Source organism: Paroedura picta, chromosome 6 (genome assembly GCF_049243985.1).
Source record: "Paroedura picta isolate Pp20150507F chromosome 6, Ppicta_v3.0, whole genome shotgun sequence".
Classification (NCBI taxonomy): domain Eukaryota; kingdom Metazoa; phylum Chordata; class Lepidosauria; order Squamata; family Gekkonidae; genus Paroedura; species Paroedura picta.
Genome location: NC_135374.1, coordinates 51,624,320 through 51,642,143, shown reverse-complemented (window position 1 = coordinate 51,642,143; position 17,824 = coordinate 51,624,320). Strand labels below are relative to the sequence as shown.

Here is a 17,824-nt window from a genome sequence, read left to right as displayed (position 1 = left end):
CAACACTGGTCCTGCCATTGAGGAAGATATTATTGTTTAATATATTTCACCTTATTTCTAGCTTCCTGGTTTGGCTATTCGATCACTTGCTTTGAGATCTTATTCAGTGTCCCCAATCCAGTTTTCATACCAAACTGAATAAAATAGATTTCAAAATGTACAGGGTTTTGCATGTTAACTAGAATGAAATAGAATTTGTTTTCTATGAAGGGTCTGAACCTTGTTCAGATTTGGATTGGGTCCATATGCCAGTGTGAAGTAATGTGGTGGGATTGTTTAGGATTAGGTTAGCTTTATTGGTTAGCACTAAATGGCTCAGTTTAGAAGATTAAAAAAAACTCCTCTGAAGAAGATCACACAGTGAAAAGGGGCAGGGAAAAAAGTGACACTGTGAAATGACACAGCTTTCCAGATGGCTCCTTAACAGAAGGAAATTTGCTGTATGAAACCTCTGTCTTTTTTATTCAAAATTAGACCAACAAGAAATAACATCCAGTTTAGAATGATAATGTGAAAATCTGCACATTTTTGTTAGTGTTAAGTCATGGTGTTAATGTTTTCTGATTTCTCCTGTTTAGACTTTTGAAGCATATTTCATTTTCATTAAAGGTAAAGGTATCCCCTGTGCAAGCACCGGGTCATGTCTGACCCTTGGGGTGACGCCTTCTAGCGTTTTCATGGCAGACTCAATACGGGGTGGTTTTTGCCAGTGCCTTCCCCAGTCATTATCGTTTACCCCCCAGCAAGCTGGGTACTCATTTTACCGACCTCGGAAGGATGGAAGGCTGAGTCAACCTTGAGCCGGCTGCTGGGATCGAACTCCCAACCTCATGGGCAGAGCTTTCAGACTGCATGTCTGCTGCCTTACCACTTTGCGCCACAAGAGGCTCTCTTCATTTTCATTAGTATGTCTTAAACATTACTAATGGGTATTTAAAATAATTGGTTGATGTCATTTGAGTTTTGCTGCTGCTTGACTCCTACCTCTGTTCCCCTGATGCTTCACCCTAGGTCCATAAATATGCTCCATGATTACGTTTCACCATAGTTTCTGCTGATTAGCTGATGGTATGTTGTGAATTACCCTTGTTCCAGTCATTATGATGTGGAATGGCTTCCACGTTGTTTTTTTATGAAGCATTTTATGAAGAAAATGCTTAAAAGCACATTACAATTTATTGTTCAGATAAGAGGCCATGAACCCCATGTACTACGTGGATTGCTTTTGCAGATTAATCCTATGGTTTCAATTTTTGAATCACAAACAGATTTCTGCCATTAAAAAAATAAAGCAAAAGCAGATTTGCAGTGGCATGAAGTTTTATTGGGAAAATGTGAGAACAACAGGTTTTATAATGTGTTTGGTTTGTGGGCTAGCACATTCCTAAGAGTTCTTTCAGACCAGAAAAGCACACATTCTCATTCTGTACCCATAGGGCAGGGTTAATTTATTTGGGAAAGCACGGTATTTCTGTTCTCCTTTCCCTCCTTCGGCAATGTATATTCTGGATTACCACTTTCCCCCTTTTATTACAGGTCTTCACCTCCCAGCTAGTCCATGCTTCAGTGTATGCCAAAGTAGCTGAGGAAGGTTAAGATCAAGAGACCTGCACAGCTTCAACAGCTTGTCTTGTAGGTGAGCCAAATGCAGAGGCATCAAGCTGAGCAGAACCATCAAGAGGGCTGCCCTTGAAATGAGGCATTTTAGCAGCCCATTTCTAGCATGCTTGGTGCAAGGGGGTATTCTTCTTTCATTACCCATAATTTCTTGTATTCCTGATTTAATCTTGCAAAAGCTGGACGTTATCAACATAAAATGCAATTGGAAGTTAGAAATTTAAAGTTAGATCTTGCTTACTTTCACAAGAGACAATCAACACCCATTTCTTATTTTGATATGGCCATTTCATCACATCTAGAAAAATATAGACGCACTGGGAAACCAATATGTTTGGTGTGTGAAATAATAAGAATAAAAGAATTACTGAAGAGAGAAGACTCTATATAAGTCCAATTTGGATATTTTATTGCAAATATCCAAATTGGACTTACATAGAGTCTTCTCTCTTCAGTAATTCTTTTATTCTTATTATTTCACACGTCCCGACGCGTTTCACCTTACAACTTTTTCAAGGGATGGTTTTTATATTTAAGGACCAACTTCAACTTATTAAGGAATCTCGAGTATAAGGTCATGCTCACAATAGCTAAACTTAGCTTGTGGCGCTTCAGACACTAAAAACCGTCCTTTGAAAAAGCTGTAAGATGAAACATGTGTGGAGTTCTGACAGCAAGAAGAGGTTAAATAATTAGACATGCAGGACCTATTTAGGAAAACCTGCTAGTTTTTGCATATGCCCTGAGCATATGAGCAAATGGCAATAGTATTCTATAAAGGCATTGTATTAAAATAAATACAGTTATTAAATCATGACTAGATTGGTGCAATATGCTGTTAACTTTTGTGATTCTACTTGAACTCTTTATGCTTCTGGTGACCTGAGACCAGGTATTTGCCCACTAGTAAAAGATGCTGAAAAGTTTGCATTCATTCTCATTTGGTACACACTATTGTGTAGTGAGCAAGGGCAAGTATAAAAGGATTATTCACAATATGAGATGAGATTGGTAACATCATCTGGTGATTTTACCAGGTGACATCATATCAAGAGATTCTGGCTTTAAAAATGACATTATATTGCAATGGATTGACATAAGGAAGGTAACTCTTCATAGTTGACTAAGTCTCCCTAGTAAAAAAAAAAAACTCATCAATTTAGTGTCCTTGTGGACACATATTTTAATTTTCCTGTGAGAAAAAAATTCCCAGGTACAAAGATAAGCGTACAGGCTGGCAGAATAGTTATACCCAAGCACTAACTTAAAAACACACACACAAAAAAAATCCTTTGTGCATTCATTTTGCCACTCAGCACATTGAAAAATCTTGCCACTTCTACAGGAAAAAGAACAATTAGCCCAAATAAGTAATATAAAGCAGGGACAGCCTGACTGTCAAGTAATGTTGCTGAGTGTGTGAAAAGGGAAGGGATCAGAAGTTAACCGAAGTTCTGGTACCTTTTCTTTTCTCTGGAAAGTTTTAGAGCTAGTGTTGCCATACAAACAACATGTTCCTTGCACATGTATTACCGCTGACCCTATGCACATACCATGTACCATCATACATCTAGGATTAAGGGTGCAATCCTATGCATTCTCTTTCATTGGGAATGAGCTCTATTGAACATAATGCAACTTATGTGTAGACAGGAATAGGATTGCATTGTAAGGTGACCACATCAGAGGGGGGTGCTCTTTTCAAAAATTAAACATTTCTGCTTTTGGCATGACTGATATAAGTGATCACTGTAGCAAAAAAATTCCTGCAGGCTATTGCTTTAGATACCATAACACTTTCCAACTTAGTGCAAAGTTTTCTACCAGGTTGGTTATATTATCACTTTTTCATCAGAAACATCTGTAGCAGTCAAAGTAGATGTAATATTGTAATGCTACCTAAATTTGCCACTACAAAAGATCCATTCAGCCACTTCCATCCACAGTTTGTACACAATGGGCTTGTTATTCTGTACAGTACAAAGTCATTTATGGCTTGGTGAAGTTCATCCAAGGGTGACTGAGTTCCAGTAATGTGAGGACATGAGCTTAAAAAATAATAATAATAGAGGAGTCAGATTATCTTAAATTTTCTAGTTCCAGTAAACAAAGATATCTTTGAAATCTTAAACTTTATTACATGTACTGCAGATTTCAAATGAAATTGCATGCCACACATGGCAACATAAATTTGATTGAATTCCTGAAAGACTTGAAGTGTTTGCTACAAAATTCTAAGTCGCTTATTGTTTATATAATGCAACTAATCAAATAATATATGTGGATTAACTTTGAAATGAATATTCAGTTTAGAAAGAAATAGTATAAGTACTGCCGAAGCAAGCACAAGTGATAAAGTAGAATGAACTACACAGGGCAAATAAAGCCTCTTAGTTTCAAGAGAAAGAGAGTTTTTTGTATAGTCAATGCAATGACAAAAAGAGCATTTTTTCCCTCTCTCGTTACTTCAGATGACATTCTCCCATGGTATAGCAAAATAGAATTCAGAAAAAAAGATGTGCTGGCAAAAATAATCTGAATTAAATGTAGTGCTCTCCAGTAGGAATCCTACAACTGACCAACAGACCAATTCATTCATACATTGCAGAATATAGAATTGGGTCTAGGGACATTTCTGATTTTGCATCCCAGTAAGATCTGAGTTGAAATTCAATGGAACACAGGAAGACCCAACTAGTACGGTCTATATATGATATGAACCCATGGGAAGGCTTAGAAAATATCTGTGGTTGTTGAATTTTCTTTCCTAGGAGGCAAGGTATGACCTGCCCTTTCAAACTTCTGAAAAAGGAGATGAAACAATCTTTTAGGTAGGTATTTGATTTGGATGATGGATTTTGCAGGATTTTGCAGATATTACTGGTAGATTTTAAATTCCATCTTCATTTGCATGTGCCTTCATTCTCTTTAATTTGTTATAATAAGAGTAGCCTCCTTTTTTTAAAAAAAGTATCACTGAGGCTGCAGACATTTAAAAAATCTATGAATTTCATATGGAAGCTAGATTTGGTAAAGTGTAAAAAGAGCAAATATCCATACATACTAAAATTACATTTTATTGAGAAGAACTCCCTGGTGTTTTCAGGTTTTCTTATTTGGGGGGGGCATGATTGTGATTTGTGGTACTAAGAACTGGTACCATTTTAGAGACTGTCTCCAGTTCTAATCCTCATGTGCTGGGTGTTCCCATAAAAATGTGCTGGGTGTTCCCACTGGGTGTTGCCATATAAGGCATAAGCCCCAGTGAGCTTTCAAACCTATGAAACAGCTTACCTTCTGCAGTCATGTGTTCATTTCATCATGATCCCTTGGAACTGCACTATAGCACTCCCATGTGCCACTGTGGAGCTTTCTGCAACAGACACACTGAAAAATAAAAGCAGTTGTCAATAACCCTGGCAAAGAAAGCAGACCTGGCTTCAGAGATTGAGCATATATACAGATGTTGTCCTGGTCACATTTTTTTTTAATTCAGTTGGTAGGCAGCTAAAAATAAAATAGCTTGTTTTCCAAACTGACAGAGGTGCCTTTCATCATAGACTGATAAAACAGTTGATACTAAAGTTAAAGAAAACATGAAGTTAGAGAACATTATGTGGTTACCAGTCGAAAGGCCTCATTATTGTTCTACTATTCTTGCCCTGTTTTCTGCTCCTACTCTTTAAAGACTTGCTTACTGGATATTCTGAGGGGAAATATCGTTGGATACACATTTACAAATACCTCATGTGTTGTCAGTAGATGGCATGTATTGACCTTCTTGTGTGGGGGGCTTTCATCAAACAGAGAAAATAATGCTTATTATGTGCTGTAAAAGTTTTCTGGTGCCAGGTTTTATGTTGATGTCTTTATATGGCTCTCCTCTAATTAGCCTGTGAGCTCTTAAGTTGAAAAATAAAGTATTTCTTTGCATTTCTTTAGTGTAGTGATTCCCAAACTGAGCTACTAGAGCTCTTGTGGTGGTTGAAGCACTCACAAAGGAGTACTTGAAAAGTATTTTGTATGAGGAAGCAATTCGTCCCTCCGCCTTCCCCTGCCACAAGTGGAATAGACAGAAAGAGAAGGAAGTGATACTAGCTAGGGGGGAAAAAAAGAGAAGCCAAATGACTATGACATTTTTGTATGACATTTGGTAAGCCTTTTTTTTTGGTTCAAAAGTAATTGTTACACATTTAAAATAAATGTGGAATTGTTTTCTATGTTGATCTACATGGGTAGACAAGGTTGGCATAAAAACTAGTCAAGATTATTTTATTATATGTATTCATCCTGAAACATAGAAAGTCAAAGGATCTGAACATCCCATGCACAGTCAAGACTTCAGTTTTCCGGACAAGGTCCTCCCAGGTCACAGTGAGTTACTTAGTTGCCTTAGGGCAAGCACTGCCCATCATCTTAACTAGCCCTCTCATCCAGCCATTCCTTCCTTATCATCTTTGTTTATCTGACCTATCATTATAGGCCACATAATTGTTTGTTAATCACCCTACAAAGGTACAGTAATTCTCTTAGGACATGAGGATTGATAACCACAGCCAAGAACAGTGAGATGCACTGGCATTGTTATGCTCCGATTGGCTGTAGAACAGAGTTAGTCTTACAGAGGAGCACATTCTGGGCGGGTCCTTTTCATTTGATTCAGTGGAAGTATTTTGACCTTTGTCATCAGTAAGTGTTGCTATCCCTTGTAGTGAGACTGAGCTCTGTGGGAATGGAAGTTCTACATCTCTCCTAGCATAGCCTTGATGTTGGCCAATTGTGGTCACTATATCAGGAAGGTCACTAGCACCGCATCAGCATACTGATGAATCAACAGTAGCATTACAACAGTGCACTGCCTGTGATACAAGTATTCCTTCAAGGTACTCCCTATGTAAGATGCTTAGTTGGCAGCTGGTATAAGTTAATCATAGAATTGCGTTGTTGATCAAAATGAAGGACTTTTCAGCCATATAATTGCTCAGCTGTAGTCATTTTTTGTAAACAATGCTATCTTGATAAACTGATCGCATGGTAGTTATGTGAGCCAAGTATATAAGACTATAACAGTACAAAAAGGGATTTCTAGCTATAGAGGGCAATTTGGGCTATGGAATCAAAATGGCCAGGCTTTTATACAAAATGAAATATAAAAGACAAATGTGGAAAGTTTTTTTCAGCAAATGAGTCAAATATAATACCTTGTATGCTCAACAAATTAGTGTTAAGACAATTCTGACAATTTCATATAAGCGTTCATTTGCTTATACAGTATGCAGAGTGGGAATATCAACTAATGAAAATAGTGTTTCAAATGACCCTAATGAGATAGCCTGTCTAAGGTTCAACCATGTGAATTAATATGTAAGAACGCTGGCTAAATGGGTTATTTAAACATTCAGGTATTTGAAAGAAATTAACATTTCGGTCTAAACTGTAGAACAATTTAACCATACAATTTGAGTTTTGTGCTCATTATTTTTATCAGCCAATATGTGAAAAAAATTGGATATCTGATGTAATTAAATTTACCAAGAATGTAGTAAGCATTTTCGTACCCATCTCCACTCTGTTTTGAAGTATAATCCTTACTAATGGATTTGAAATAAATTAACGATTCAACCTAACTGCAAGCAGGGCTGGGCACCATGCTACCTGCTCTGGTGCCTGCCAAGGCCAAGCAATTCAAATGACTCACTCAGCTCCTCCTCCTCACTGCAGGAAGGACCAGAAACAAACCTCCTCCAAGGTGACTTTCCTCAGCTTCAGGGACACCCAGGCTCCCTGCCTACCCATCCCATTCTCGTGGTACTCTCCCTTACAGCTTGGCTGGATAGACTGGGCTCCCTAAAGGCAAGCCAGGCCAAAGGGGAATGTGTTGAAGGCCCATAGGAACCTGGGGTTTTATTGTGTAGCACCAGCCTCAACATGCTGACCAAGAAGTAAACCCCAGCCCCATTCAAAGGGTGCTCATTCTCAAGCAGAGGCCTTTGGTAATCGCTTTTATTTTTGACTAATTTCTTCTTTCCCCAGAATAATATCAAAGGGGAAAAATAGATCTTTGTACATTATGCAAAAGTAAGTCCCACAGAATGTAGTGAGGCTTCCTCTCAATTGAGCCTACTCAGAGCCACAACCTATCCATTCCTGCTGGGAAAGGGCCCTGATGGAGCTGTCAAGGTTTTGCAGGGCCTGCAAGACAGAGCTTTTCCATCAGGTGTTTGGTTGAGGCCAGGGAAAGCATGTCCGGAGTTACGATCTTGGGGTCCTGCCGGGTGTTCTTACACCATTATAGAAAATTGCAACCAAAGAGCTACCTATGACAACCATGGTATGCAATAATGGCTGGAGTGATGGAGTTGCAGGATGTTTGTATTTTGTACTTTTCCGCTATCTTGTTTTATTGTCTTTTTTAGGTTAGATGTGCAGTATTTTAATGGGGGTTGGTTACTGTGTAGCTGCTTTATTGTGAGCCGCCTCGAACTAGTACCTAGTACTGGGAGAGGCGGGATATAAATCCTAAAATAAATAAATTTCTGGTCATGAATATAATACTTCCCCTCTTTATTCTAAGAAGTTGGCTGCACCCTAATTGTCCCCATTCCAACTTGGACAGCCGGACATGTTCCACCCCCCGGGCTGTTTCACAAATATATAGAGAAACCATGGATAAGGATGGTGTGTTACACATCTTTTATATCAGTACAATTCATAATAAAGTTTATATATATATATATATATATATATATATATATATATATATATATATATATATATATATATATATATATATATATATATATATATATATATATATATATATATATATATATATATATATATATATATATATATATATATATATATATATATATATATATATATATATATATAGGAAATTAAAGAACTTTCTCTTTTAAAAGAGAGGGCATAAAGTAATAAAAGTTTAACAAAAAAAGAGACCAATAAAATAACTCTAGATAAAAACGATATAACTAAAATAACCACAGAAAGGTCAATAAAATAATCAGAAATACTTAATTTGTTGTGCAAGCAAATAACATTTACTTCACTCAGCAGACTTCTAAGAAGACAACATTACTCAACAGTGGTGCCATCACTCTGCTTCGTCTCCTTAGGTAGAGGAATATAGAGCAGGACTTGAAACACAGAACTTAATTGAGGTAAAGAAAAGATTAGGGTTGTGTGATTCGGCCGCCGAAGTGGCCGTTCTGTCCGGGCGCAGCCAGCGCTGCGCCGCGGGGGGGGGAGGGCGGTGCCGGCAGCGGCGTGACAGTGGGCGCAACCACGCAGGCGCGGAACTCCGTGCCTGCGTGGTTGCACCCGCTGTCACGCCGCTTCCGGCACCGCCCTCCCCCCCGCGGCGCGGCGCTGGCTGCGCCCGGACGGAACGGCCGCTTCGGCGGCCGAATCGCACAACCCTAGAAAAGATATTCGTGGTCCTGTAGGAACCTTAGTCCACAGCTATTTAAAAAAATAAGAATCAATTGCTGAGCATATATTGGGTGGGTCACATGCTTCAAGCCTGTTCAAATGAAATTTTTCTACAAAACCATAGCCAGACTATACTCCTGTCACATAAGACAGAACTGATATAAATGTAGTGCCAAAGTCATGACTGATGCAAGTGGTTTTATCTGCAAAATACTTAACACATGAAGTTACTGAGAATATTTACATTTTATGGAAGTGGTATTTATCCTCAGATCCCTAAGGTGGAATGGAATTACCAGCTGTCTTACAGTTCTGCAAACCAGAAGAAATAATATACCTTGCATTTGAAACTGTTATACTATAAATTATTTTTCGTGGCTGTCTGCATGCAGTTTGATCTGATTGGCCCTCATTGACAGAGTGCAATTTGAACTGATTGGCCCTCATTGGCAGAGTGCTCTCTTCGTATTGGTGGCATACCCCAAGGGAGGGTTAATCAGGTTGGGAGTGAGTTGGCTGCATGCAAGTTCATCTATAAAATATTTAGTGATAGTGATGTTTTGCTGCTTCAGACCAACATGTTTACCCACTTGAATCTATAGTTGACTAACTAGAACATAATTATTTGTATATGATATATGAACTATATGCAGCACTTTTTGACACACGGGTTGAAAGAATTTGTTACAAAATAAAAGCAGTAAGAATATATTAAATGACTTACTATCCAGGCTTCCAAGATTACAACCCTACTTCTGTGAACGTTACAATCTTGATGGTTATCTATGCTTTAATGCTGTCCAGTGCAGTGTTGTTGTTGTTTTTTTTTTCTAGACTCAAATTGGGATGCACATGCAACAATATTCATCCAGGGAGTTCTGGAGAAGAGGTAACAACTAGGGAAAAATTCATATAATTTCTTATTTAAATAAAGAGGAAAGGAACACCCAATGATGGGAAAGATATCCACTCTCAGGCTACTATTCCAAACAAGCATCTCCAAAGGTGATTAGGCTGAAACACATCAGGTGTACAAACAAAAGCTGACCTAATAACATCTGGAAAACAATGCTTTTGTTTTAGCATACTTTCCAGTCTACATTTACTATCAGGATGTGTCCCTCTGAGGTAATGTGTCACTATCTAGCATTTAACATAGTTTCCAGTCTGCTGTTGTGGTCAGAATATGCCCTTTAGAGGTAATAATGTCACAAATTGTACTTAATATAATAAATACAACCCAGGCATGTCTGCAGCCTGGAAAAAAATCTAATTGATATGGATATGCCATGTGGTAGTTTTGAAATGGCAAAACATAAAATAGAGGGCAGTCAAGGTCTGAAGTCCTCAGTGAAATTAATGGTTGTATCTGAACTAATCCATCATGGTTAAGATGCAAGGAGAACACAATACCGCTCAGCAGGAAAACAAATTAGAGGGAGCTCTTGTTAGCTGTCTACACTGCTAATGCAGAACAAACAGAAATGATCCACTGATAAACTAAAAGCTGCATCATTTCATTTTTGTTCTTCCTTTAAATATATGTACAACTGGATACTGGAAGTAGAGCCCCTTGGAAGATACAGGACTTGCTGTTTAATATTCACTCCAGCAACAAAAATGACTCTGTTTGTGTTAAGGGGGAGACGCCACAGAAGAAGGGTCATTATGTTGTGCCTGCATCTTTCACTCCTTGTATGTAAGACACATTTCTCAGTGAAGAGGAAATCAATATTCTTTTGGAGTTGCCTTGGATTCCAAGCTGAGAAGCTTTTTTACTCACTTCATAGGGGTGACTTAGACTGATCATGTGAAATTATGCAGTGATGTTTTTACAAAGCATATGTTCAGTTCAGTAGTTTCTAATTGTATGGTGCAGGCTTGTCCTGGTTGGCATTTCAAAAAGCACCTGTCTCAGGACCAATCTATACAAGACCCAAGAGACTCTGACTTTTTAAAAACTGAAAAGCGTCTTAACCCTTTCTTTGAAGCAAATTTTCTCCTAGCCATCCCCTCCCCCCTTCTGTTGCTTCCCCCTTTTTCCCAGTCATAAGAGGTCAATCCATACTGGATGTAAAGAGAAGCAGCTGCTGGGGGATGATCAGAAAAATGGCTTGCAGGGCACAAGTAAAGCACTATTACTTCTTGGAGAGAAAAATGTGGCCTCCGTCAGCAAGGATCTGCCTGGAAAGGAGAAATATCTTTCCTTGGGATAGCAAAGAAAAACAAGACATTGGCTGCCAATTATGATAAGCACTGGGACATGACATACCATACTGATTGTGTGTGTGTGTTTTGTACTGCCTAAGGATTCCAAAACTGTGTTACTGTTCCAGAGAATCATGTTAATAACCCAAAAGTTTTTAACATGTAATTTTGGTTTAGGAATATCAGCATGCACACCCCTACTGATGTCCATGAATATTTTGAGGCTTTACGCACCGGGATCTTTGTTGCAAATTGGTCACTGAATGAAAAATCGCCATTTAAAATAGTGGAATTCGTCGTTATGCATACCTGCCTTTGTAGTGGAATCCAGTAGCGTTTTGTAGCGTTTCCCACAGCTTCCGGTCTCGGCAGAAATCGCTAGAAAGGAAGCGCTATTGCCAAGCTCGTCCCGCCCCTGGCTGTCAAGCAGCCAATGGGCAGCCGTTAGCATGCTCCCAAACAGCCCCTTTCCCTTTAAGAAAAGTTTTTTTTTAAAAAACAGACCCATTGCAACGAATCTGTGTAGATTCGTTGCAACGGAGAGACCCATCCAGCTGCCTAATGTGAGCTGTCATTTGATTGTATGATCGTTGCCACGCTGCCTTGAGTGAAAAAAAAAAGAATCCCCCCCCCTCACGGGCCCGATTTTCGGCTGAATGAATGTGTAAAAAAACAAAGGGAAAATACTTCAGCAAATGGGCTTTTCTGTGGTTTGTGCTTAGTGACTAAAGGTGAAGGACTGAAGCCAGGGAAGCCTCTAAACAGAAAGAGGCTCGCTGGTGCGTTTATCCCCGCTCGCTCGGAGAAAAAAAAATGGTGATCGCTTCGCCGGAAGTTTGGAGGACAGGCTCAGGAGGAGGGACTTTGAAGAAACCGCAACAATGTTAACGCACAGGTCTTTTTCGCTAGTGTTACAGATTGGTTGCAAGAGTGTAGCGCTTTCCGGAGGGTGAATCCACTTTTTGGGATTCCCCTGAAAGCGCTACAAGGAAGCGCTTTTTGCAGATTGGTTTCAGGTGTGTGGCAGATTGTCTACGACATCGTGCGTTATGGCAAATCAATAGCGTTTCCAATTGGCAACCATTGTGCGATTTTGAAGGCGTGCAAAAAGCCCCTTTGTATTCCTCTCATGCCACTTTCAAGATTGTGGAGAGCCAAAAGAAATATCATTAATACAACCTGAGGAACAGCATGTAGACGGTCTATGGAAGAAAGGGGAAATCAATGGACATTGCCCATCCAGTCTGGATCCAAGCCTTAAATACAAATCATACCCAGCTAAAGCTTTCTCAACATACTGTGTTGTACCAGTAGACATTTTCTTTGGTAATTTAAAAGATTCTCTTCAGAAGTCCATAAAAGGATAACAATAACCTAAGCAGATGCTATTGCATATACTGACTAGTATAATTTAAACTAGGATAACATCCACTCTTATGCAGGAGTAGAATCTTTTAAAAACAAATAGACTCTACTTCTGAGAAATTGTGCTTAGAATTGCAGCAAATAAAAAAAAAACATTCCTGAGAATGTAAAGTTGCAATAAAAATGTATTTCAGCATAAGCATATCTGTAAAGGGTTCTATGTTTTGTATTCATCTCATGCCACTTTCAAGACTATGACATGCCAAAAGAAATATTATTAATGCAACTCACAAAGAATTCTGCATAGCCAGAGGACATAAGAGCTACAATCAAGCAGCAGAGGCATAATCTCAGCAAGGAAAAACCAGTCAGAAATAGATGAAAGACCCCCAAAATAACTGTTACTGAAGCAAAATTAATTACATTATTATATATTCACAAGCAGGGGTCCCCTAAGGAGTTGTACCTCATTATGCTCTCCCTCACTATTTCTGCTTTCCTTTCCCTGAAAGCCCCATAGCCTTTCCTCTTTTCCTGATCTCCTTTTCACGCAGCAGCCAGCCTATCCTATATGTGCTCACCTTCTTAATATTTCCTCCTTCCCTCCCCTGGTAGCTACTACCTGGGAAATGTCTGGACCAATTGCACATGTGCCAGCCAGGCTATGAATAGTTGCACAGTGGAGAACATAAGGATTGCAAGGGCATCTCACTTTCCCCTGTATGCCCCTTCTCAGAATCATTTTCTCTGATTCCCCTCTTGGTAGCTACCCTATCCTCAGCTGACCTTATTTGCTTTGCCTTCTTACACCTTCCTACCAAAAACCTTTTATGTACATTCCATCTTGTACTATATTTATTCTTTATTTACTTTCTCCACCAGCCTTGCAGATGAGAAACGGAAGCTGCTTCTATGGTTCTCTCCTCCACTTTATCTTCACAACAGCCCAGTGAGATAATTTATATACTTAAGTATAAGCCTACCTTTTCTGCATATTTTTTAATTCTGAAAAAGCGCCCCTAGGCTTATACTCGAGTGAGGGTCCCACTTACTTCTTATTGTTGATACCATATTAAATTAGGTGCCTCGGCTAAATTTCAGGTCGGCTTATGCTCGAGTATAAGTTGATCTGAGAGTGTGTGACTGGCCCAAAGTCACCCAGACCATTTCCCCACCATAGGCTCTGTGCTGGGCTGCAGGCTGGAGTTTGAGCTGGGGCAGGTTGCCCCACCTCTTCCTACTCCTGCATGGGGGAGCATTTGGCCTGGTGCACCTCATCCGCCCTGGATTTGTGCTCCCACACAGAAGCCCTGGTAGTGACATTCCCAGTGTGGAAATGGTGAATTTTCATAGCACCTGGATCTCCCAGATCCTAGTCTTGAATTCTAACCGTTACACAACAACGGCTTTCTGGAGTGACTGCTATTGAATGCTAGTAAGTAGCCAGATTAGAGTAAATCATGCAGGCTTAGGCATGTGTATTCCAGTCACCTGAATCAAACAATTACAACAAAATATCAGTATTCCCTCAGTATTTTTAAACTGCATACAGATTCTCTAATCATCATTGGCTACCACTCCTGCTGACCCAAATAAAAGTGAAATTATTTCAGCTTTTATTTGGGTATATTTAGCAGCTATACTGCTGAAATAGCTGCTGTTCATTTAAACTTTACAGTTTGAGTAGTCAGGCAGATCAGCTGTTAAGTTTAAATGGCTAGCAGCCATTTGAACCCTCCCATTCACTTCCAGTAATCCTTTTCATTTCCTTCCCTTTTGAAGTGGGGGAGGGGAATGAAAGGGATGTAAAGGTGAAGGAGTAAGCTGAGACCACGATCTCATCCAGTGTACACTATAAATTGAGGCGCTTTCAGCCAAGGTGATACTATTAAATGACTCAGAAATAGTATCAGGAGAGGTTCTGAGTTATCAAACATTAATTAGCCACTGAGGACATTTGTATCCAAAAATGAGGTATACTAGATCTCATTATGGGATAATATGAAATAGAATAAACTGTAGCCATAACATCCAGCTTGACAACACCAGGAAACTGGCTTCTTATTTAAGGCAGCCTAGAGAAACACCCTGGGAGCTGGCCAGATTAATGAGGGGTACCTGACCCAAAGAAACAAACACAGCTGGGCTAGATCCAGGTGTAGGAACAATTGCTTTAATGGTGATGGGTGGCTGATTTGCTCCTGAGGTGTGGACTCAGAGAAGGCAGGGCAGAACCAGAAGAAATAAAGAAATACATGTAGGTTAGGAAAGAAAGAGATGGTACTGGGCATGGAGAGGAAAGACCCGTTGTACGGGGAGGGGTGGGTGGGAATCCTACCAACTCCTAGTTCTGAGGTTTGAGGGGAACCAGTACAGATAACATAATGGCAAAGAGGGAGAAGGATGAACACTTAAAAGAGCAGACTCACACAGAGGTACCTGCTGAGTTAGCCTTTTCCTTAAATGGCCTTGCTGTATTTCTTTCTACCCCAGGGGAATATGAAAAAATGCAAAGTGCAATGATGCCAGAAAGAAAGAAGTTGGAGTTATACTCTTTTACATTAGTTGCCATTCTGAAATTAATAAACAGAGTGTCCTGAGCTGAGATTTTTATCAGTTACTTTCCAAGTACACATCTCCACATATCCTTACTGTTTTTCACAGGGGGGCAGAGAAAGGCTACTTAAGCAGGGGAGGAAATACTTTTAATGATGCATGTTGAATGCATGGGAAAGTTGTCTAATAAATGTCATGCAGCAATGACTGCATGGAACTAGGTGAAGACCTTTGTGCCATATGGTTAATTGCACAATGGAATTTTGATGCTTGATATGAAATAGTATTTGAGGGTGGGTGTGCACATTAACATTTGTCCACCAAACTTGTCTGACTGAATAGTTAAAATGCAACATCAGTCTCTGGTTGGAAGGAATTTAGGCTGTACTTCAGGCACTAAATCTGGACACTAGATGGGTGTGTCCTATAAACAAACAAGATTCATGTTAAAATATGGCTAGGATCTTTTTATTTAGTTACTTCTGAAATCCACTCATTGAATATAATCATCAAAAGCTTCAGTGATATAGTTTTCAACCTTTTGTAACATTTGCAGAGATGACAAATAATTATTTCCTTGCTTTATAAACACTAGCTGTTAAGAGTTTATTTTTAGTTCTAACTATAAGGAAGGCCAAAGGATCAGGTAATATTTTAAATTAAACAGTATGTAAACTCTTTATATTACATTGTGAGGTGCCTAGCTCCTGCTGCAGGGAAAGGGAAGTGCTTCAAAATATACACTGCATCTCTTGGCCTTTGCTTGCTAAGCTACTGTTTCATCACAGGCCAACAATGTCTCTGTTGTTATATTACTTTTATGCCCCTGTATGTTAAGCCTTACTAAGATAAGAAGCTGCCTAATTCCCTTAATGGACCAGCTAAAAAGTCTGTTTTTCTTTTTTAAAAAAGACAGAAAAAAACAAGAAAGGAGAAAAGCACAAATACAGCAACTAATCTTAAAAGTTTTTAAAAGTACATATAATGTAGAAACAACAATACAATGCTGGTAGCAGATCTACACATAAGATTTCCAAATATCTGAAAATAAGTCCATATACCATTGTTGTGTGTATGACATCTGTTCATGTACCAATAAAGTTGTAAGGTCCTCAGTCCATCGATTTACAGGAAGTGGGCATGTATCTCTCTCATGTTGTAAAATAAGTCTTTTTAGCTCCAGTAAACTTCAAGGTCATATCCCATTGCTTTGGCAAAATACAGCAATGTAGCCCCTTGTGCCATTCATTCTGGAGATTCTACATATAATATTTATTAACTGACATCAAATATTTATAAACAAATATTGTAGGCTTAATTTACTGCAATGATTAAACGAGAGTTTCAAGGAGCAAAGGGGACTCTGAAATACTTAATGCTGCAGGGCCATCTTTAGATACCAACAGATGTTGCAATTGTAATTATTGCTAGTCAACAGGTTGAAAATCATATATAGACCTCAGTTGCGAAAATGACAAAAACAAATCATCACAGTCCATCAATTAAATTCAAGTGGGTAGCCATCTGAGGAAGTGTGCATGCACACAAAAGCTCATGCCTTGAATAAATCTTTGTTGGTCTTAAAGGTGCTATTTTGTAAAGGTGCAGATTTTGTAGTCCATCAATTATCAATTAGTCTAACAGAAAAATCCCTTCATAGGTCCAGGCCTTTCATGAAAAAAATATTCCTCTCCCCATTTTAGGACTTGAATGGCCCATAGTGTTAATATGGCATGTGAACATAGTTCAAATTGATATTGCCATGATGCATTCCATTTACAGAAAAAAGCCTCCAATGAGTACAGGATGGATAGTCCAACTGTGAGGAGTGATACCCCAATAAGATCAAGTGGGCTTAAGTTCTTTGAGGCAGTGTTATACCTCATACAGGTATCCTGTCATAGGATAGTTCCAACAAGATAAGTCCTTTAACTTCATGAGGGTTCTGTACCCAAGAAAGATCTTTCATTCTAGGAAGGCAAGATTCAGTTTTCCTGAAGCCTTGCTTGGAGCTTCCTCCTAGACTGCTTTTGCATGACAATTAGGCTCTGATTTCTTTTTGAGTCTGTGGTTTTCCCCTCATTCTGAATGGAATCAGGCTCCTTCAGAGGCAGCTCCAGGCCTGACTTGCCCCCTGAGTTGGCCCATGTCAGGGAAAGCTGAGAAATCTGTATTCCATTTTTTGGCATGGGGTGTATGTTGGGGCTGGACCGTGCGAATATGGGAAAACTCAAGCTGTCCTGGCCATTGCTCTCACCCCCCCCCTGTCACTTCCATCATCTACCCTGGCAATTTCCCCTGCCCTTTTTATTTTTTATGTAAAAAAGAAAGCTGGTTGCATTACAACGTTATTCCAGCATAACAAGATTTAAAAAAACAAACAAACAGTGGTGCTGGGAAAGAGCGGCACACTGCACAGGCAGGCTTCACCCCTCCCCACACTGTTTTTTTTTTTTTTTTTGGTAGGTTATTGGGTTATGACACTGGCATTTTAACAAGCAAGGACTTTTTTTTATTCCCTGGAGAACTGAAAACAAGAAAAGTCAAGCCACTGTGCATATATATTTTTTCAAAACCAAGTACAGCAAATCAATAATCAATAAATATTTAATACATAAGAAAG

At 39.2% G+C, this 17,824-nt stretch overlaps 1 protein-coding gene across 2 annotated transcripts in view; it reads right to left on the bottom strand.

Moving 5' to 3' along the window:
- The window catches only part of LOC143839836 (uncharacterized), a 75,708-nt gene that overhangs the window by 27,198 nt on the left and 30,686 nt on the right, over positions 1-17,824 (bottom strand). Inside the window, exons 5-6 of one of the 2 annotated variants that reach the window (XM_077342419.1) lie at positions 4,912-5,004; positions 3,055-3,665 (exon numbers count right to left, since the gene is read on the bottom strand). The gene's annotated coding sequence lies outside the window, so the exon portion shown is untranslated. Of the gene's footprint in view, positions 1-3,054; positions 3,666-4,911; positions 5,005-17,824 lie in introns of those variants that run through there. The other variant, XM_077342418.1, reaches the window with a different exon arrangement.